General features: G+C 46.7%; 1 pseudogene; it reads right to left on the reverse strand.

The window, feature by feature from the left end:
* Nucleotides 1–215: 215 nt before the first annotated feature.
* On the reverse strand, nucleotides 216–23,252 carry LOC104851332 (annotated as a pseudogene).

Consider the following 23,252-nt stretch of genomic DNA (forward strand, 5'->3'; position numbering starts at 1 on the left):
AAACGGGGCAGGGGGTGATATCACAGGGAGAAAGATTTTCTGATATTTTTAAAACAAGAGATGACTTTAAGATAAATATCAGGAAATTAAAGTGAAAAGAGGGAAAGGTGATGAGTTAGAAGGTAATAAACTTTTTTTTTTTTTTTCGGAAACTTGTGTTTTATTTTCCATCTACCTCTTTTCCACTTTGCTTCAGTGTCCACAGAACAAATAGCTCAAGACCATTCAGTGGTGGTTCCTGCCCACTCAGTGGCCTGAGCAGTGGGGCTGCGGACCAGTCTTCTGTGGCCAGTTGAGCACCCTGGTCTTCTGCAGGGAACTGCTGGATGGGCCCAGAGGGCACTGCACACCCTCAGAACAGTCTGCAACCTCAGGCTGAGCAGCATTGAACTCCGGTGCTGGTGCAGTCTATTAGCCCTGAGATTCCTCCTTGCTCACAGCCTTTTCAGCAGCAGCCTGAGCTTCTTTTTCAATCTCTTCGGGATCCCTGTAGAAGTAGAGATCAGGCGTTGACCTCCCACGGGTGTTCACGGGAGATGGTGCCACGCATGCGCAGCACTTCCCGGATCAGCATCCACCAATCAGACCCACGGAGTGAGCTCGCTTGTTGTTGCACAGGATGGCAATGTCCACATAGCGCAGAGGAGAATCTGTGTTACACAGAGCGATGGTAGGCGGGTTGACATAGGATGCCTCCGTGAGGGGGCTGATGATCAGCCCTGGGATCTGTAACCACCGGAAGGCGCGGCTCTTGGAAGGCTGCCTGGATCTGGTGAGTGAAGGTCCCAGGAGTGAAGCGGCCAGCGATAGGAGTAGCTCCAGTGGCGGCGGCAAACTTCAGCACAGCCCGCTGGCCGGTGTTCCTAGAGGCTGTGACACTGACATCGGCAGGGTTTTCAATGGTGACTATGGCTCGTGCTGCCAGCAGAAGCTTTTCCTAGGTCCGCTTCAGATTTATGATGTAGATGCCATCACTTTTCCTTTTGTAGATATACTGTCCCATGTGGAAATCCAGGTGCCACCTAAGTGGGTTCCTGCAGCAAGGAATCTGAGGACATCCTCCTCCTTCACTGCAGAACATCAAGGTCTCCGGACGCTGTGAATGTTTCCCTTCGAGTTAGGATGGGAGTCAAGTACAACGCCTTACGGACCCCTGCCTGGGCAACGAGGAAAGGCAGGTAATAAACTTTTTAAAGAGCAAATAAAGCCACTCTATTGATTCCCAACTCCATGTGGAATCCTGATCGCTTTCAATTTCTATTTTATTTTATCTGTGTGGGTGTGTGTGTGTGTGTGTGTGTGTGTGTGTTACTACAGATGGAACTTAGGTGTCTTCACACTGAGGCATATCCTAGCCCTAGCACTTTAGCCCTTTTACTTTTATTTTGAGACAAGGCCTTGCTAAGCTGTTAAATTGTCCAGGCTGGGTTTGAACTTAAATCTCCTTACCTCAGGCTTCCAGGATGCTGAGATTATAAGAACGTTTCTTTCTCTCTTCCCTCCCTCCTACCCTCCTTCCTTCCTTTCTTTCTTCTCTCCCTCCCTCTCTCTCCCTCTCTCTCTCTCTCTCTCTCACACACACACACACTCTCTCTCTCTGTCTCTCTCTTTCCTGGGGTGACTTCGCTCTAGAGCTGTCCCATACTCAGACCAACTATGGTTTTCTAACTGTACTCCCAGTTTTTGAAGCCCTGGGCTGAATGTATGCACACACACACACACACACACACACACACACACACACACACACCCTTCTGCTGAACCCAATCCCTATGGTAATGCTGTTAAGGGGTGAAAACTTTCAGGGGAAATTGGATCCTATCGTCCGAGTCCCCACGGACCACATTACTGTCCCCTCCACCTTCTCCTGACACAATACGGTGTCATCTATGAACGAGGCGAACCAAATGCCAAATCTGCCAGCATTTCGACCTTAGACTTTCAGACTCCAGAACTCTGAGCAATAAACTTCTGTTGTCTATAAGCCACGTGATCTGTGGTATTTTGTTCTTGAGTCCAAGATGGCCAAGACAGACAAATATAACTAATACCTTCTAATCTGAAGTACCAAACGTTTTTCCAAATTATGTAAGCCGTGATATTATTGATATGTCTAGTACTTGATTATTCACTTTATGAACCTATGAAAGAATATTAGCTGTATCTGTTATACATTATACATTGTTATATATAGACTAATATAACATACAATATTATAATATATAATAGCTCCATGGCTACCTGTTGAATGGCTCAAACTCACCTATACCTAATCCAACTCACCAGATTCAAATTTATGATGGTTAACAGTGCTTTTGTGACACTTCTAAATCTTGTGTTTCCAATCACATACAAGGAACATCTGCTTACCTAGTCATTTCAACAAAAAGAAGTAGGCAAAATACCAGCAGAGACCGGCAAACCCAAGGTAAGAAAATGGTCAGCCTCAGCGGACGAGGCTGGGCCCCCAGGGTAGCCCCGGTACCCCTCACACACACCAGCGAGGGCTGCAGCCATGGCTTTCGGTTTTATTTTCCAGAAAGGACGGTGGCGCTCCAAAGAGATTTAGCTATTTTTCAAGGTCACACATGGCCAGCATGGGAAAGAGGCCGGAAACCGACCTTCCTCGTCCAGTCCGCACGCAGGCTGCACAGCTTGGGTTGGGGCGGCGATTTCTGATGAAACAGAGAACGTGGGGCAGCCGACCCCTGTCAGAGCTTCTCTCTTTTGGGAAATTTTGCACAGCTTTTCCAATTCCTCCAGACTACAGTTAAGCATCCAAATGATTCTATTATAGCTTTTAATACTCTGCCACCTCCCCCAAAAAATGAGGGTGGGGGAAATATTTAAAGTCTCAAGAGCCCAGAAAGCAAACAACCATTTCCTTTCTTATTTCTGTGCGAATGAAGAAACAGCAAGGCTGTTTTTGCATTTCGGACTTTAAATTTAAAAAGCTGACCTGCAGAATCCTGTTGGAGTTTTCTCAGTGAAAGGGGGTGGGGCGGGGGGGGGACCTCCCCTGGCTGGGTGTTTAGAGCAAGGCTAACATGGGATGCTTTCCATCTACATGTTGTGGTCTAAATAGTTGGAGAAATAAAGATGACTTTGGGTTGAAAAACTAACTGTGTCCCTAGGGAAAAAAATGATGTCAAACAATCCTCTAATTATGGGCAATACTTGTTTTCATTTTATAAAACTTCCATACCAGATCTATTAATTATGAATGCTCTGTTAAAAGGACTCAGTGGGACAGGGGGCTCTGTCCCCCTGAGACACAGGCAGTGTTTGGAGAAAGGCTTGGTTGTCACAAGCAGGTACAGGGTACTGGGTGGACAGCAGCCAAGTTGTCATAAACATCATGCGTCAGGCTGGGGACTTAGCTCAGTGGTTCCACCACCTGCCTCGCAAGTGTAAATTCCCGAGTTTAAGCCCTGATACCAAAAACAAAACAAAACAAAAAACCTATCACGGGTCACACAGCACAGCAGCCACAGCACACAGAGGAGGAGGCGCTGAGCCCAGGTACCAGTGTGGCTGAAGTGGGGAAGCCCTGCTCTGTGCGAGCAGAGTGAACAGATGCCGAGCAACCGTTCCTGCCCGCTCTCTCCCTTGTCCCCACACTTTAGTCCCTCCGAGGTTTGAGGCCATGGTACCGTGCTATGTGTGACAATAGCTTGAAATGAAAAGATTTTTTTTTCAGATCTTTTGAATCTCTAAATGTTGGTTACCTGGAGTATGGAAGTGTTATTATGATGTGGTTTATCGTTAGCATTGTAAGTCGAGTCAGGAGGGCTTATATTTTCAGTTTGTGTTATTGAGTCTTGGTGGGGAATTGAAGCCCCAGCACACAGAGGCCGTGTGTCACTTTCCGGGTGAGATTACACCAGGTGCTCGGATGCCTCACCTTCTATTAAGGTTGAAACCGAGCTTCCCTGTCAGCCCGTTATGGAGAAAGCGTTTGGGCTTGCAAGCAGCCTGCAAGGCTCGGTGGGGAGAGCAGGCCCGGACCTCAGGAGCACAGCCTCTACCTCCACGGGGCCTCCACTATCGCCTCAGACCTGGGAGATCTGCTTGCCCACAGCTGGCTGTGGTCCAGGGACTCCTGTATTTCAGTCAAGACGCTGACTCCAGAGGGAGAAGCAAGAAGTTCAACCACCATCTTCCCTGGCTTCCCAGTCCAACAACCCATGCTGTGCAATCAGAGCCCTCCCTGTCTTCCACCTAGTTTTCCATGTGTGCCAACCTTGCCCTCAAGTAAGGACAAAGCTCTTTCAGGTCCTACAAGTTCATGCCCACACCTTTTCCCCTCTCTGCCTGTGCCAGACTGAACTTCATGTCCTCATGTGAGCCTTTCTCTCCCCCTCCCTCACCACAGGGCCTTTGCACAAACTGTTCTTATTCCCTTAAGCTTCCCTTCTACTTCTTCACCTAGTTAACTCACCTGCTCACCTAACAGTAACCCACCCAATTACCACTTCCTCAAAGACACTTCCCAGGTCTCCCTAAATCAAATCCTGTGATACATATTTTCATTGCACCACACTCTCCCTTCAGATCGCTCATAGTGATGTAGTCCTACAATTCCATGTGTGTTAATTGAAATAAAATCTGATTAGGACACATCACTGTGTCCTAAACGTCAAGTTGAACACTCAGTATGGAGCAGGTACTAGGTGTTTTGACTCACCATCTTATTTTAAAAGTGAACAAATGAATAAAAAAAAGAATGAATGAAAGGAATCTCCTGAGATCTCCAATCAGGAGCAGTCATAGCTAGGAGGCTGTGTGTATCCTGAGGTCCAGGTAGCCATCTGGCTTGTCAGCAGGACTGGAAATTAGATCATTGCAAGGAGCAGAAAGAACCTTCTTACAAAACACGGAACCGAGAAAAAAATTGTATACCTCACTTAGCGCATCATTAATTTGGAGAACAACTCCCACACTCTGCTCTATGATGAAGCCAGCATCCAGATTCTCACACAGACTTGGCTCCCCTAGAATTCTCTGTTCTTCCTTCTCTTGGCCCTGCTGCTCCCTAAATACCAAACACGCTCAGCTGCACCATTTCCGTATATTTTTTCTCCAGCGAGGTGAACCTCTCTTTGTCAGTTATGTGTTCGGCAGCATCCTCCAGGCCGGCACTGCCACTGGAGATATCTAAGTATGACTTTGAGAGATGAGTCTGTCTTCGATGTGCAAGAGTACAGCCACTGTGATGAACATGACTGCAATGTTTAAAATCTCTGAATAGAGAGATGCAGCTCTCTTTGCATATTCATTGTCAAAATGAATATTATATAGGATGCCTGCTTTTGTAAGCATTCAAATAAAGCACAAGGAGAGAGTGTAGATTTACTTATTATCAAGGAAACGACTCCAGTTGACCAAAGGAAGAATAGTTGCTTCCACTTTCGGAGCAATATGTACACGGAAGGCAGTTCTGTGTATTAGTCTCTGGGCAAAGCTTTATTTTTATATTATTGTGTCATTTTATGCACAGTCTCCAAGTGCCTCGTCAGTGACAGCCACTCATTAAATCATTTAAACTATCATATAAAAATAAAGATGGATTTTAAGCTACACTGAGCCAGTCAGTCAGTTAGCAAATACTGATTGCTCCCTGCCAGGTCCCAAGTATTCTTTCCGGTGCCGGAGGTACATGGGAGGGAAGTACATGGTCTGTTACCTGGAGAGGACTCAGCGACTAACCAAAGCCACAAAAAAAGGTGAACGCTCCATCAAACGAAGATTATCTGGACAAACACCGCCTTGGACAAAAGGACTGGAGGTCAGCAGTGGGTCAGGCTTCAGGCCCAGCCACAGTGGTGGCAGGTGCAGTGCTGGGTGGAGGAGGAAGCTGGTCCAGGCGAAGGAGAGTTCCCTAGAACATTAGAAAACCACGAAACTGAATGAGGACCCTCCAGGAGTTCACGTCGGTTAGTAAACAGTTGAGCTTCTCCACCCGGGGAAGCCACAGGATAGAAGTATTTGGTAGCTCGTCCACAAGTGTCATCCTCCTTGCTGCCCAAGAGATTCTGGAAATCTTCTACAGAGGTGTGACTATCTCATGGTGAAGAATAAAATAGAACTCCTGAAAAGGTGGAGCAACGAGAACTTGTGGATTGGAGATGAAAGTACAGATCGGTTTGATCACTCTGGAAAACTGTTTGATGACATCCACTGAGTTAAATATGCAGAATGGCATCATCCTGCAGTCCACTTCTAGATCCATACAGATGCATGTTCTTGTGCACCAACAAATATTCACATGAACATTCAGGGCTGTATTCTTGACAACAACTGAGTGCGACCTGAACGCCCATCAACGGTGATATACATTATTGATACCCTTTGATATATTCGTGTAATTAATTACTACATAGCATTGAAAATAGTGACCTAGAACTACACACAGCAGCATAGATGAATCTCATAAACACTGTATTGAGTGAAAGAAACTGTACACAGAGCAACTCATAATGTTTGATTTTATTTATATAGCACCCTTAAAAAGTCCAATCCAAACAATAATGTTCACGACCAGAACAGTGGTTGGTTTTCTTTGGAGGAAAAAATAACTGAGACACAAGGGGGGCTGCTGGGCCCTTTGTTTACCTGATACTCACTTTGTCACAATTTACTAAGCTGTATATTTACGTTTTGTGTACTTTTTGGAATGTATGCTATCCATTTGGAACATAGGTGTATTTCAGTGATGAAAACATTTTCTTTAAAGCACCTAAACCTTTGAAAATAAAATCACTGAGAATCAAAGAAATAGATTGCTTGTGGATGGGACTACCTAGTACTCCAGCTGCCCCAACTTTGTAGGAGGATGTGTTCACACTCCACAGTTAAGTTCAAGAGCGTGGGCACAGGTGGTAGGAGTGGGGGTTAGAGATCACCCTGTCTGACCCAGGAGTTGGAAGGCAGGTGGGAACTGACTGGTTCTCTTTCTCAGCCTGGGGGCTGGGGACTTCATCAGGGACAATTCCCTGGGAATTGTGCCAAACGTAAACACTAGATCAGTATTTGCCTGAAGAAGCTGAGGAATAAACGTTCAGGAGAGAAGTCAGAGGGCAAAGTCGGATTAGTGGCACCAGTGGCAGAGGTAACTGGCAGAACAGGGAGGAGGAAGCAATGCTATGTGGCAGAGGAGTCCGGGAGCTGGTTAGAAACAGAAGAGTGGGATGAAAACTAGGGGCTTTTCTCACCCTATGCTGCCAAGTTACACCATGAGGAATCCAAGAATTCTGAACTTGAACCTAGGCATGCAGGTGGTGAAAAAGGTGTGTGTGTTATTTATCAAGGCGGGACAGCAGGACACACTTTTACGGAGCTGTTTATCTGCCTGATTTATAACTTGTAAATATTTGGACATATGGCAGCCTGGCCTGCATATGTACTAGTGCCTCGGGGCCTGAGACTGTCAAGGCTGTGCCTGCCAGAGTTCCGCGTCCCTCCTTTTGGAGAAACTGCCTTGCTTCCAGAAGCACATCTTGGCCGCTTCTCCAGTTTAGCGAGCGTCTTGTGGAACATAGACTCTGAGATGTCAACGCCAGTTATTTGTCTTCCCCACCTCCGCTGGGTGCAAGTCTACAAGGCTTCTGATTTGTGAGGCTTGGACACGCAACCCCAAAATTCAGGTGTTGGAGTCTCAATCTCCAAATTACTGAGTCAGTGACATTTGGAGGTGGAGCCTTTGGGAGGTAGGTAGGGTTAGATGAGGTCATGGATGTGGGGACCCCATGATGGGCATGGGAGGCTTTAGAAAAAGGGGGAGAGGGGCCCAATCCAGCACACTTGCTCAATTTCACAATGTGACGCCCTTCAGCCAGGCTAAGCTGCAGCAAAGAGCCATGCTTTTGGGCATTCCAGCCTGCAGAAACATGAGCTAAAGAAACCTTGATTCATCATAAATTATCCAGTTTGTGGTATTAACTATAGCAACAGAAAACAACGGAGACATGGCTCATTTGTGCCAATAAAAATGTTGAACAGGACAAGGGTACATCTGCAGTCTGGCAGTAGTGTGCTAGAGATGCCCCTGAAACTGATTCCAGCTTGTAAATCCACAAGCTTTGGAAGGGGTTGCGTGACCAACAACACAAGCTCTAAACTGGTTCTGTCCTATCTGTGAGAGTGTAGTGAAAAATGCTCAGATTCTGCTACAGTCGGTATACTGTGTGTCTGTGGCAGGGTTCTGGACTCACTCTTCAGGTCCTGCCCACTCTTGCCTGGCTTCTGGTGCTCACTGTCTGTCTTTTTTGCACAAAGTCCTCCATCCCATACTCCACTACTAGCTTAATGAGAGCGGTTGGACTTAGATACCTAATAAAGACAGAAGTGAGCAGTAAAAAGGAAAATGAGACGACTTTCAAAGTGATTGCCAATGTTTCTGATCTGATAGAAGAGGTGGCAATGACTTTGGGGAACCTAGGGGCAGAGGTCAGCAAACTTGATCTGTAAAATGTCAGATCACAAATATCTCAAGTCGTGTGCCTCAGCCTCTATTGCAGCTACTGAACTCTGCTGTGAAACGGTCACTGCACAGTCACCAGCTACAGATGATATTGTATTTATCTAAATACAGACAAATGGGTGTGGCTGTGTTCCAATAAAACTTTATTGACAAAAGTAAGTGGTAGGTCAAGCTTGACAGGCAATCCCATGTAGTTTGCACACCCCTGTGTTGAAGTAAAAGTGCTCCTTGAAACTAAGCAAAGAATGTTGGGAAGTGGGTTATTTTTCTGAATGAGAAAAAGCAACGGTGAAAACCCCGTATGTTGCATTTAAGGTGGACCTCAGTAAGTAGCTCTGCCGTGCAGCTCAGAGCCCATTAGAAGAATCCATGTAAAACGCCACCTGTCTTGCACCCGCCCCAGCCTTAGACCCTTCCAGGCTCGAATTCACTCAGGGTCCACCTTCTTCCCCTTGCCACTGTCACATACACCAAGCCATCCAGCCATATGATGCTCTTTTCCATCCCCCACTGGTTGTGTAGAACCAGACTCCACTTCCCTGCACTGCTGAGAAGACTCTCTTACTTGTCTTCCAAACTCTTTCTTGTCCTTCGAGGCAGTGTCCAAGTGTCTGTGCCTCGAATTTTTCCAGGTAACCCCAGGCTGGGTTCATTTCCCCTCTTCCATGTCCCCAGGGCACTTTGTATGGAACCACGTTTCAGCAAACTAATTTCAGGGACCTCTTCTAATTTACTTCTAATGGTTTAACCTTATCTTGTTCGGTTTTGTTTTTTAATCTGCTCCTGCCTCATTTGGTTATGAAGTCTCTTCTCTTCAAACACAGGCTGTGCCTTATTAATCCTTGTTTACTCCCGGGTCAGCACTGAATCTGGCCTGGAAAGGGATGCTGGGCACAGGTTTGCACACTTGTTTAGTTCACCACAGAATCTGGTTGGGCTGGGGCCACTGGGACTCTGTGGAATGAGTCACAGTTGAGATTGTCTGCTATTTCCGTAAGACATTTTCAGTGACTTAATAAGCAAGTCTTCCTGACAAGGCACTCGGGAACTATTCATAAATGGTGAAATCTTAAAATCAAATCAAGTTCAGAGGTAAATATATAAATCTCTCCTCCACCTACATCCTATGCTTCCTTGAAACCACAAGAAGTAATTGGTATTTTTTGCTGGTACCACCATTGTGCATTATTTTGCACATGAATTTTCTCTTTCAAAGATCTCTCTTGAAAACTTAATGCTCTTATTGGACATGGGACCGTGTTACATCTTTTTTTTTTTAGATTTCTGAGCATTTACAGATTTGACCTCCAGTTCCATTTAGAACACAGAGCAATAATGTATTCGTGAAACTTCAGTGGCCCCCAAGTGTGGCTGCAGTTTTCCAAAGTGCCTCCTGGTTGATCCTTCATGGAATCAAATCCAGGCCAAAACAGGGCTCATCACATAAGTGGTAGCCCAGGCTGATCGTCATGGTGTAGATCTGAAACACTCCCCCGCAAAGTCTCATTATTCAGAGAAGAGACTTCTGGAAGGTGGCTGGACCATGGGGGTGTGATGTTCATCAGAAGAATCCATTGATAAGTGCATAACTGAATATGTTAGGAATCCGGGCCTGGTTGGAAGAGGCAGGTCACAGGGGCATAACCTAGAAGGTTGCTTGTATCTTCCTCTCCAGCTCCTCCTTTCTCTCTTTGCTTCCTGGATGCCAGGGCTTGAGCACCTTTTCCTCTGCTGTGCCCCTCTGCCGTCCTGTTTCTGCCTCAGAGCCAGCCAACCGTGGACTGAAACCATGAGCCTCCTTTCCTTCAAGCTGTGGGTATCTCAGAAACAGGAAAGTAACCAACAATGACTTCTCCATTGTTTATTCAGAGGGGAAAGGCAAATTGGTGTCTGAGATAAATACTCATGGAGTTACTTGAATCCTGCCACCCCATCACGATTTCTGCAGCCTTTACTTTCTGGATACTGCTCTTTCTATAAATGAATGAATAGGACCAAGAGGACAAGCAGGCCTGGGAGTGGACACAATGTACAATTCTGGGCTGCCCACTGCCTGGCCCTGCATGGTAAGTGGGTACTATTTCCTCTAATTCCGCCATTATTCTAGCTGTGGACTTGTGGGGTGTGGACCGGGGCAGCAGGATCAGCTTTTTATACATTGTACTCAGGAATCTCAGGCCCAGGGGAAGTTGCAGCAAACATTTCAGAGGCTCAGCAGGCCCATGACCCCCATGAACCCAGACTTCCTTTAGAACTTCACTGGCTCTTTTGCCCCAGGATTCCTTGGGGAAACATTAGGCCTATGAGACTCTTCTCGGGTGGCAAGGAGGACTTCGTTCTGCCCCAGTGAGGCCTCCGCTGCTCTTTCCTTTCTTCTCAGTGCTTCCATCACCATCCTTGTTTGTTCTTCCCAAAGCTGTCTCATCCCTTTGCACCTGCAGGGCTCACAGTGACCTCCTCTGGGGTAGGGAGGCCGGGGAAACCCCAGAAAGAAGGAAGGAGAAGTGGTCGGAATTAGTTTCTTTTAGGCTTGTCTGATCTCTGGGCCCTGGGATGGGCAGGGCATAAATACATAACCGAACACTTGTATTTGTCCAGGTAGGAATTATGTCATCAGAGGACAAGTCTTCCTTTGTTTTTCTAAAACTTCACTGGAGGAAATTCTCCTTGTGTTCTCAGCTGTACTGAGCATTTTCTCCCTGCTTTTGCTTGGAAATTGTCATGCTGTTTAATTCACCAGCATCTGAAACTAATCAGATAATTCTGTGTAAGTTAATATACACACTGAGGTTTTTAAATGACATCCTTTGCAATTCTTTGCAGTGTGTGTGTAAGAGATATCATATAATGACATAGATAGCCCATTTCAGAAATAGCTGAGAGGGTCAGGGATTTAGCTCAGTGGTGCTGCCACCTGCCTTGTAAGCACAAGGACCTCAGTTCAATCCCTGGTACCACACCCCCCCCTCAAAAAAAGAAAGAAAGAACTGAGGCTGTGGTGTAGCAGCTCAATGGTAGAGTGTGATCTTGGGTTTAAATTCAATCCTTAGCACATGCACACACATACACACACAAGAGCACACACAAAAAACCCCATAAAAAACAACAACAATAGCTTGCTTTCTTCTCTAGGATCCAGTGGCCCAGGATCACGGCCCTTGCCCCCTCTCCACCCCAGAGCTCAAAGATGAGACAGTCCTCTGCCTCTACCCCTGTCTGAGAAGATGAACCTTTCAACTCCTGTTGACATAGGAGATAATTTCTGTGCTGAGTATTATAGTTCCCATTCCTCAAGGCTTCAGCCCTATTACCATGACTCCCAGCTCCGTCTGCACCCTGAGCCCAGGTCTCTTCTCCAGCCTCCTGCACATACTCACCCCTGGAGGCCCAGGTCAGCTCACGTGAGTGCAGCGTCCCCTCTGCCACCCCTCAGCCCAGCGGACCTGCTCTCCCCCAGCATTTCCTGCAGTATTATATATATCCAAGCAAGAATCAGCTGCTCTCCCTCAGGAATTCTCTTCTGTTGGGGAGACAAGCCTTAATCGCTGTGACTAGGGTTCCTGGCACCTGGGGTAAGCCAGGGAAGTGTTGTTGTGTGTGTGTCGGTGGGGAAGGGAGGTGATACCACTTCCCTCCTGCTTGTCTCCACACCTGGGCATCTGGATCTATTCCTTTCCCTCTCCTCGTGCTCTAGTTTGGCTCTGTGTGTCTTTCCTGGGTCTTAGCAAACTTGAGTGGAAGTGCAGGTGAGCATAGATCCAGGACCAGCATGCCCAATTCAATTCTGCGTGCACTGCATCTTAGCCCTGTGACCTGTCACACCGTTTAGTCCCACCTCAGTTTCCTCATCCTCAAATAGGAACAATGCCTATGAGCATCCAGAAACAATGGGTTGGCAAGATTTTCCTAGAAAGGATCAGAGAGCAAATATTTCTGGTTTGGGGGGTTAAGAAGCAAAATCGAGGCTATCGTGCAAATACCTATAAAGCTAAAGAAAAAATAAATAGCCACAAAATTTTATTAACAAAATTCATCATAATATTTGGAACTCATAAGAGCATAGAATACAAAGTGGTTGCTGGGGTGAGGGAGGTGGAAGAAATAGGAAGATATTTATGAGAAGATACAAATTTTCACTTGTAAAATGAATAGTTCTGGGGGACATAATATACAGCATGGTGACCATAGTTAGTAATACTATATTTTAGACTTGAAGTTAACTAACAGAGGAGCCCTGAAGTGTCCTCACCTCCCCACTGCTCACAAAGAAAGGTAGCTATGTGAGGTGATGTATTAACTTGGTTATGGTAATCATTTTGCACCTTGAATGCATAAAATTTTAATCTGCCAATTGCATTTCAATAAAGCCAGAAAAAGTAATCACAATTGTGGATCATTTTTTGGTAATCCAGGTCTACTAATGAGAACAAGAGAAGGGTAGCATTTCGCTCAGTTAGTATGTAGTGTTCCCACTCATCAAAGTCAGTTGCAAATGCTCGCCTCTGAGGTGATTCTGAGGATTATTCTTAGCTCATCAGTTGCTCAGAAACAGGCAGTGGAGTGTGCTTGGCCCATGGGCCACGATCTGTCCACTCCAAAGAGTAAAAGAGGTAGTACAAAGTGCTCAGCACACCAGGAGGACTCAGGGGCTTGGGTGTTGTGATTCTGTCCTTCCCACCTTCCTGCTGGCTTCACCATAGCCACACCTCCGATTTCTTTAAACTCTCTCATCTCCCCGAGCTTTTGCCCATGATGCGCCCTCAAAGCCTCCCCCACTGCCCCTTTCTCCCCCACACCTTCCACGTTTTCCCATGTGCTGTGGTTGGAGTGTGTCTCCCGAAGTTCATGTGTTGCAGACTTCATTTCCAGGGCAACAGTGCTGAGGGGTGGGACCTTGAAAAGTTGACTAAGTGTTGAGGGCTCTGCCTTCATGAATGGATTAACGTGCTTATCGTGGGAGTGGGTTCCCTATCACAGGAGTGCCTTCCTCATGGAAAGCTGGGTGCTGCTCCCTTCTCTGCCCTCTCCCAAGCCTGTGTGTTGGCTCGTCCACGTGACCCCTCCCACGATAGGATAACGCCCTGCAAAGGCAACCCCTCAGCCTTAAGCCTCCCACCCTCCAGCTAGAAATGACTCGCTCGGTGGAATTCTGTTATAACGGCAGAAAATGGATGAAGACAGAAATCTGTACCAGGAAATGGGGACGTTGCTGAATGTGGAAAGGGAGGTAAGGGGTCAGAGGTGGAAGAATCTGGAGGAGCAGGCTAGAAAAGCCCACACTGCCGTGAGCAGAGGGCTAAGGATGATTCTGCAGAGGGTGTTGAAAGCGAGAGCTGCACAGAGACCCTGCATCTTCTCAGGGATTACAAAGTGGCTGTGATCAGAATGGTGGCAGAAATAAGGACAGTAAAGGCCATTCTGATTATGGAACCCAGGAACAGGGAATTGGATGCTGGAGTAAAGCCACCCTGTCACACAATTGCAAAGAACTTGGCAGAATTATGTCTGTAATCCCAGACTTGGTGGGATGATGAACCTAACAGCGATGAACTAGAGTATCTGGCAGAAGAAATGTCTAGGCAGCAAAGCATTCAATGTGCTGCCTGGCTTCTTTTGGACACATACACTAAATGGAGAAGGGAGGAATGGCTTAAAGATGGATTTCATGATTAAAAGGAAAGCAGAACATACCCATTTGGAAATCTCTCAGCCTGACCATGTAAAGAATTTTAAAATGTGCCCAAGAGAGAACACTGAGGGTGTGGCCAAGTGTCTGTTTGCTAAAGAGATTGATAAGGGCAGAAGGGAGCCAAGTTTTATTCAACACAACAATAAGGGATGAAGCTGAAGTCATTTCAGAGATCTTCAAGACAAACCATGACATCAGTATCACTGCCCTGTCCCACCTCGGGGCTCTGTTACCTGATTTGCAGTGCAGCAGCCCTCGGCTCTCCACAGTACAGGTGGGTCCAAGTGTGGCTCTGTCTGCCTGTCTAGGAGATATAAGCCATAAATCTGGGCAGCATCTACATGGTGACAGTGCTGCGAAAACACAGAATGAAAAAGCTGTGGCTCATGATGGTCTTTAGATTTTAAAGGATGTTGCAGACAGATGGGGACCTGGACTGAGATTGTTGCAGGGCAGAGAGCTCCCACCAGAACAATGCCCATCAGAGCCGTAGGGGTGAGACTCTGTAGAGTACCCATTAGGGTGATACCTGGAGGAGCTGTGGAATGGGGCAGCCAGACTGTAGTGTAGGGTCATCAGCAAGCAGCTATAGCCTGGGAAAGCTGCAGGTACATGATGCCAGCCTCCCAGAACTGCTTCATGGGCAAAGTCCTGCGAGGCCATGGGGGAAGATTTGCCTGAAGCTGTGTGTGCCCAGCTCCTGCCCCAGTGCCCAAGACTGCAACATCGAGTTCAAAGTGATTATTCTCCAGCCTTAAGACTTACTGTGGTTTTCTCTGTTAGGTTTTGTTCTTACTTGGGACCTGTTACCCTACTGTTCTTGTTTATTCCTCCCATTTGGAATAGAAATGTCTATTCTATGCCAACAGCACAGGTATATTTGAAAGTATGCATCTCACAGGTTGTGGGAGAGAAATTTGTCTCAGGATGAATCATGCTTTGAGTTTCACCCATATTTGATTCAGATGAGACTCTGGACTTTGAACTGGAGTTGGTGGTGGAATAAGTTAAGACAGTAGGACTATTGGGATGGAAGGAAAGGATTTTGGATGTGAGAAAGTAATACATCTTAGGCGCTAGAGAAGGACGTTGTGGTCTGTGTGTGTCTCCCGAATTTCATGTGCTAAAAACATAATCCCTGATGCTGCATGAGAGGTGATGCTGCATAAGAGGGGATTGGATCTGGAGGGGACTCTGCCCTCATGAATGGGTTAATGTTATCACAGCAGTGGGATAATTACTATGGGAGTAGGTTCCTGATAAAAGGATGCATCTGGTCCTTTCCCTGATGTCTTGGTCTAGCATGTGATGTCTTCTGCCAGGTTACCATGCAGCAGAAGACCCTCTCCAAAACCATAAGCCAAGAAAACCTTCTACTTCTTGTAAACTCCCCAGTCTATGGTGCTTTGTTACAGCAGCACAAGACAGACTAAGACACCATCTTTAAAGGACTCACTTAATTCCTTCTCAAGGAACTGTTGGGCGTGACCCTTTGTAGAGCCCCCTCCTGCTCCTCTAGTATTTGGTTGTTTATTCTTATTTCCCTGTGAGTAGAAGCCATGTATTGCTTATGACCTCTCCAACCTTGTGCCTGACCATGTTATATACTCAATAAACACTGGCTAAATAAATGAATGGCCCTCTCGAATGGAAGACTTAACAGCAACCCTCCTTGATTCCCCCAGTTCCCAGGGAGCTCTTCATTCTTTGAATAACTAAAGCATTTGGCCCTCATTGATTTTCTGAGAGGAGAAACATTGTAGAATGATGACTAAGTGCCTTGGCTCTGGGCGCAAATCCCAGCTCCACTGCTTCCTGGCTTTGGAGTTTGTACCAGTTACTTAACTTCTTTAAGCCTCCATTTCTGTTTTGGGAACATGGGAATGACTTCATCCATCTTCTGCTGCTGTACCAGAACACTGCAGCCTGGGAAAGTTACAAACCATAGAAGTTTATTTGGCTCAAGGTTCTGAGGCCTGAGAAGCCCACAGTCAAGGGGCCAAAGGCTTCTTGTTGTGTGGTATAACATCGCAACGTGTGTGTTGGGGGCCAATTCCTTCCTTTTCTGCCTAATCCACCCCTGTGATAAGGAACCTGGTTCTGTAATAATGGAACTGATTTGTCCATAATGACAGAACCCGCATGGCCTACTCATCAGTTAGAGGCTATTAACTTTCCGCACGAGTGGTAGAGGGCATATTAATCAGCTTCCTGATGCTGTCACAAAATACCAGAGAATAACAATGTACAGAAGGAAAGCTTTGGTTGGGTGCACAGTGGTGGGGAAAAACGATCACGGTGGAAGAGACTGGTGGAGGAAAGCTGCCAGGATACAGAGATGAAGGGGCTGGGACGAGAAGTGGTTCCCACCGGGCACAATGACAACGCCTCTAAGCCCAGGACTAAGGGAGGCTGAGGTAGGAGGGTCACAAGTTTGAGTCCTGTCTGGAAAACTTAGCAAGATCCTATCAGAAAAGTATAAAGTTAAAAAAACAAAAAGGTCCAGGGATGTAGTTTAGTGGTAGATGCTTCTGGGCTCCACCCTAAGTTCTTCCCCTGCCAAAAAAAACAAAAAACAAACCCCAAAGTCCTCAAGGCCACCATGACCCCAGGACCCACTCCCTCCAACCAGGCCCCAGCTCCTCAGTTTCTGTCTCCTTCCGATAATGGCATCAAGCTATGAAGCCAATAATGAATTACTCCATGGATGAAGTCAGAGCCCCCACGATCCAACCACCTTCCTCAGACCCGCCTCCGAATACATGAGTTTTGCGGTGCGTTTTATATCTAAGTCATAACAGAGGGACTTTTGAAGCATTGCAGGGGATGATGACAGTACCCTTCTCCTTCATTGTTTGTAAATTCGAAGAGAGAAAGCACACAATGTGCTTAGCACAGGGAGTACTCTAAAAATGTCTGTGGCTTTGTCCATATTTACTGAGCTATGACAGTGTGTTAAGCTCTTTCATTCATTTTACTCCTCCCAACTGTACCGCGAGGTAGTTACTGTTGTTTTTCCCATCTTACAGATGAGAAAACTGAGGCATAGAAGGCCAGGATTCAAAGTTAGGCCACCTGGGTCCTGAGGTGCGCTGTTAAGTCCTGTCGGTGAGTACCTTTCCCTGAGTAGCCATAAGCCTCTTGTGCAGGACTATAGTCCTTCCCGAGCCTGGAGTGTGCTGCAGAATCCTGCTACCCTTCCCAGCTGCCAGCACAGCACCGGGCCACAGTGACTCTCCGTATGCATCTTCTGGCCAGGGCTGACCCCTGTGAGCACCTGTGTGTCTTAGCAGAAGGACAGGAAGGAAAGTGGAAAAGAAGAAAGAGGTAAGGAAAGGGCGCAGGAGGGCAAGGAGGGGACTGTCACTGGCTTAGAAGGCGAGAGCAGCATTAGAGTTGACCTCTTTCTATTCCTGCTGCCCCGTGGTGCACAGGCCCATCACCACCGCCACCAAGTGGCTCTGAGGCCACTTCCAACTCAGCTGACGCTCCTGATTGTAACATGATTGTACCTCTTAATCAAAGTGATGTCACCCTCTGGTTTCAGAGAGTGCAGGATAGCAGAATTAATGATGGTTCAAGTGGGCTTCTAGTGGCTGTGGGTTGCTGGGGGCTGCAGGCTGCCTGGGGGCTGCAGGCTGCTGAGCTGCCACAGCTCAACTGTGTGCACTGGGATTTCTTCGCTAACAAGGGTGCCATAAGTCTTAATTACCCAGAACCAAGGCCTCACCTTGCCTTGCATCCCCCTGGGAGCTCCCGGTGAAGTCAGTGGGAGCTTTGCCTGCAGTTCAGCCCCGTGAAAACTTGCCTGCAAATGTTTGCAAATTACCTGGAGTGCCTCTGAAGGAAACAGGAAGGAATTGTTTATTTTTAGAATGCTGGCATAGCCCTGTCCCTGCCTTGCCTATCACATACCTCAGGGTGACTCAAATCCCACTCCCTTTACCTCTGATTAATTCTGCATTGTGGCCCTCTTTCCTTCATGGTTGATGGAGACACCTTGTAGGTCCTGCCCCCAGCCAAGCTGCTGGTAATGTCCTGTTGCTCCCATCTCTGATTTAGCAGCTCCATCTAGAAAGCCTAATGCATTTTCCATTAGAGGGACTGATTTGTTCTTTCCTTTCCAGCAAAAGAAAGCAATCTCCCCCATGCCAGGGATGTCAAGAGCCCCCTAAGCTGTTCTTTCCCTCCGGAAGTAGATGCTGGCCCTATGTCCAATGGGGCTCCCACACCCATCCCCACATTATCCCTGCTATCTGCTCACAGCTTCCCCCTTCTCTTGCGACTTGCCCTGGAGAAAAGTACTGCTCACCTGGACATACCTGGGAGGGCTGCCTTCCCCCTGCGCACAGCCCTCAGACATGTCTGCCTGATAAGGGGGACAAGGCAGGTCCATCTGTGGCAGCCATGGACCAGGCTGGCTGGACTCAGCCTGCCCTGTTCAAGTTTCGCTCTTGCCCTGACAAGTTTCACCCGTGAGCACCTCCTTAAGGACGTGCTGGCCAAGAAGCTGTTCTAAGCTCAGCATACTGGTGACCCAACTGAAGGCAGTGACCTGCCTATCCACCACATGTGGAACAGGCTTTTCAAACTGCAGCTTTTTGTGACTCCAAGTGCGGAGCTGGAGTCCTCCTGACTTGTTTCCCCTTCCAGCTTTGCCTCCTACCCTACCTGCTGCCTCACTTGAGATCAGGTCCTCCAGAAATGCTCCCCTCCTGGCTGGGACTTCAGACCGTCCACCAAACCCATCGTGTTAAAAGCACCAGCTGGCTTGTCTTTCTCCCCAAGGGCTGTAAACCCTTCTGGCATTCTTACAGCCCACCGTGCATCTGGTACGTGTGAGACCTTCAGTAATTATCTGTTGATTGATGAAATTGAACCGATGAATGAATGAACTAGATACTTCATAAATGTTTCATAATAGCATCCAAATTCCAACTCTAATTTAATATTATATCAATATTTGCCTCCTTGTGAGTTATCTAAAGCTCTCTGAAATAGGAAAATTCACCAGGAATATATTAAAATAATTAAGTGTTTCTCACACAGACACATAGGAGGTTGGCTAAGGTGTCTAGCGCAGTCGATGTAGAAATGGACTCTGGGTTCTGGGTTTGCATTTCACATGGACCCTTGGCCCCGTAATCAAAGCCTCTCCGGGCCCTACTGAGTCTGACCTGAAGCGATCCTCTGTTGAATTTTAAATCCCCTTGGCTTCCCTGTGCATGTTCCCAACAACAACAACAACAAAGCAAACAGAAAAAAAAAAAACCCCAAAACCCTGCAAGTCCAAGTCCCAGAATAGCTCTGCTCATATGAGGGAGAAAACGTTGTACGTCAACGAACCACGCTTAAAATCTGCCATTTCACTGCTCATTTTTCAGAAAAGCATCACCCTGAGAAGAAGTTGCTCTTGAATGCAAACTTTGTGTTTGCCAGAATCATCTAACACTCTTTCTTGCCTAGTTCTCACTTTGGAATTGGGTGTATCAGCCAGTACGGGGGCGGGGGGGCGGCATTAATTCTCTGCGTGACTACAGACCGGAACGGGAGCAACGGGAGCAACACTAACAAATTACCGCTGATGCATATGCAAATGGAGAGAGGACACATCTTAAAAAGAGCCCCAGCTCACTCAGCCGCTCCCTCTTGCTGTCTGAAATTCATAGAAATAATCCTCCTGGAATGCATAGCAATGCACATAGGGCGACAGTCTTGAGGAAGCTAATAATTATCCCTTGTTAGCAAGATCAACTAACGGCAGTCTTTCACTGCAGGGACGGAAAAATATTGTGACTTGCTATGCTAAGTGAAACAGTAGTGGGATGAATTAGGACATTTAAACTAACAATAATAACGACATACAGCTATAGCTCCCTTCTACATATAACTGATAAAATTAACATAAAATAGACACCGTGTTAATAGAAGAATGCATTATGAATTGTTGCCTGAGATACAAAGCGACAAACATTCTTCTATCACTATGCTGTTGTAGCCAATATTTATTAGACAGCCACTGTGTGACTTTTCTCAGAAATAAGGATAATAAATTACTACCTGTCAATCACGTGTACTGTAACTTCATTATGTGACTAGGTAGCACTCATATTATGACTTTGGAATCTATTAAAAGTCTCATTTTGAAAGGAACCAAAAGGAATAAATTTATGAGTCGTAGATCCCCAGTATTAACCGAAACATTCAGTCTTGGACAGAACAAAAAAAATTCTTAGGAAAAAAATTAATTTCTGCCAAGGAAAATCTAAGAACATAAGTTAGCAGGCCCTACCAGATGCCTCCGGCGGTGCTGTAACAGAGATGAGTCAAATATCTAATTTCACAAGAAAAAAATTTATAGACTAATCTTTGAATCAGGCAGCATCCAAACACCTTCCCTGCCAGGTTCTCAATCAAATGTGTAATAAATAGCAATGTCCTTACACATCCAAGATGTCCCTCTGATCTCCAGATCTGATCAGTAGTGTATTTGTCACCTCTGCTGATATATCCAGACATAACTCACCTGCTCCCTCCACCAGTCTGGTTTGGCTATAGTGGATGTGGTAGCTTGTTTGCAAACTTGGCTGCTTCCTGTTGAGAGGTGGAATCCAATATTTTCTGCCAAGAATCGAGGAGGGCTTTACAACTGCTTTGACCACAAGAATACCATAGAAGTGACATTTTGGCAGCTTCCAAGCTCAGGCCTTAAGAGGCATTGAAGCATCTACGCTGGCTTTCTTAGAACACAGGACTCTAGGTAAGGAAGTCTCTCTCTCCTGGAGAGAGAAGCCCAGCCAACAGCCAGCACCACCCGCCAGTCTTGTGATGCCACCTTGGGCCGTCTGGTCTCCGCTGTCTTAGGTGACAGTTGCTGCCTAGGTGACACCAGCAACAACCAAGCTGATTATCTGAAGTTGCTAATCCTCAGAACCATGAACAAATAATTCCCAGTTGAACCACTCGAGTTTGAAGGAGTTTGCCACACGGCCGCATGGAAGGAGAAAATGAACAGGGTGATTGACACTGAAGAATTCTGTCCAGTGCTTTAAAAGTGCGATTCTGCCCTAACCCTTTCTATAGAACACTGGCCTCCAGGACTGTGTTAAATTCACAAAGCTAAGAAATTTCTTCTCACTTCTTCCCCATCACCTCTCAAAGCAATTCACACCGAGACTGAACGTTCCACCTGCCTCCGATAATAAAAATGAGAGACTCAGGAATGTTTGTTCAAGGTAGAGTCTGTTGAGCATGAGACATGTTCAAAGCCAGCTTTCAGTTTCCTCCTCTGCCTGGATGAGCTCTACTCAGCTGTAGCACCGTTGCCAAGTCCTGAGACCTGCGTGACTGGGGCCACTGGCTGCTATACTAGTCAGGGATCTCCAGAGAAACAACTGACAGAATGTACACAGTCACCCACTATGTCCAGGTGTTGCTTCTAGGACCCACGTGGAATGGAAAAACTTGCAGATACCCAAGTCCCATATATAAGGTGGCACAGTATTTTCATACAACCTATGTGTATCTTCCTTTATACTTTGTGTGTGTGTGTGGTACCTGGGATTGAAATCAGGACCTTGTGCTTGCAAGGCAGGCACAGTGCCACTCAGCTTAATCCCCGGCCATCTTCCTTTGCACTTTAAATCATCTCTAAATTGTTCATACTACTTCGTACAATGTAAATGCTTTGTAAATTGTTGCTATACTATACTATTTATAGAATGAGGACAAGAGAAGTCTGTACATGTTCATTACAGACATCTTTTTCTTCCCTGATAATGTAAAAATTTATTCAAGACAGGGTCCTGCTAAGGTGCCCAGGCTGACCTTGAACTTCTGCTTCTCCAGCCCAGTCTCTAGAGGAACTGGGATTATAGGTCTGCACGACCATGGTTGACTATTCTGAATATTTCTGATCTGTGGTCAGATGAACCCATGAATGCCGAAACCGCAGATGTGACAGTTGACTGTGTATCACCTGCCCGGTAGGCTGGCAGGATGGAGACACAGGCAAGGGTTTCAGTTCAAGTTCAAGGCAGTCTATGGGCAGAATTCCCTTTTTCTAGGGAGTTCAGCCTTTTTTTGTTAAAGACCTGCACCTGATAGGATGAAGGCCACCTGGACTATGGAAAAATCATCTGCTTTACTTGAAGTCTACTGTTTTATATAGTAATCTGATTTTAAAAATACCTTCAATGAAACACCTAGAATACTATTTAACCTAATTTGGGGGTACTGTTGCTTAGCCAAGTTGACACATAAAAGTAACCCTCACAGATGGTAAAAGATGCTGGAATTCTAGCCCCTAATATCTCAGAACGTGATTTCACTTGGAGACAGGCTCTTCACAGAGAAAATCAAGTTCAAATGAAGTTATGGGGGGCCCTAATCCAGCATAACTGATATCCTGATAAAACAGGACATGTGGGTACAGAGTCAGACATATAGGAGACAGACTCTGAGAAGACAGACAGGGAGGAGACCGAGGGGCGGGACTGATGTGTCTTCAGTGGAAGGAAGCCCAAAGGTGGCCAGGAAACACCAGCCATTCTGGGAGGTAGGAAGGATGCTTCCAGGAGCTGGTGGAGATCTTGTGGGCCTCCTGCACCTTGATTTCCAGCCTTCAGACTGCAGGACAAGAGTGTTCTGTTTCCACTCACCTAGCTTTAGGAGCTCTGTTCCGCAAGCTCTAGAGGTTGACACAGACACGTAGCTGGGCACCTTGTTCATGGGTCTGGCTGGGGACCCCGGCAGCTGTCCTGGGTGGAGGCTGTAGGAAGCCACACAACAGGCCTGTGACGGGTCCTGGGAGACAGGCCCGAGGGAGTCAGGAAACCTGTTTCCTCCAAAGAAGCAAGGCTGTTCCCTGAGTTCTGGGTCACCGATGAAAGTGGGAGTTTGGGGGTTCTTGGCTGTGAGCCAAGGCAGAGATCTCAGCCCAAGGATCTGTGGAAGGGTTTGAACATCGTCCAGTATGTGGCTGCTGGTGCCGCACATCCTTACACAGCCCTCCCTGTCGTGCAGAGTCCACAGGAGCAACCCAGCAGGGTCACCCTGAACTCCAGAAGAGGACACCGTCAT

This window comes from Fukomys damarensis, unplaced genomic scaffold, assembly GCF_012274545.1.
Source record: "Fukomys damarensis isolate Sample0158 unplaced genomic scaffold, DMR_v1.0_HiC HiC_scaffold_35, whole genome shotgun sequence".
In the NCBI taxonomy this organism is placed as follows: Eukaryota; Metazoa; Chordata; class Mammalia; order Rodentia; family Bathyergidae; genus Fukomys; species Fukomys damarensis.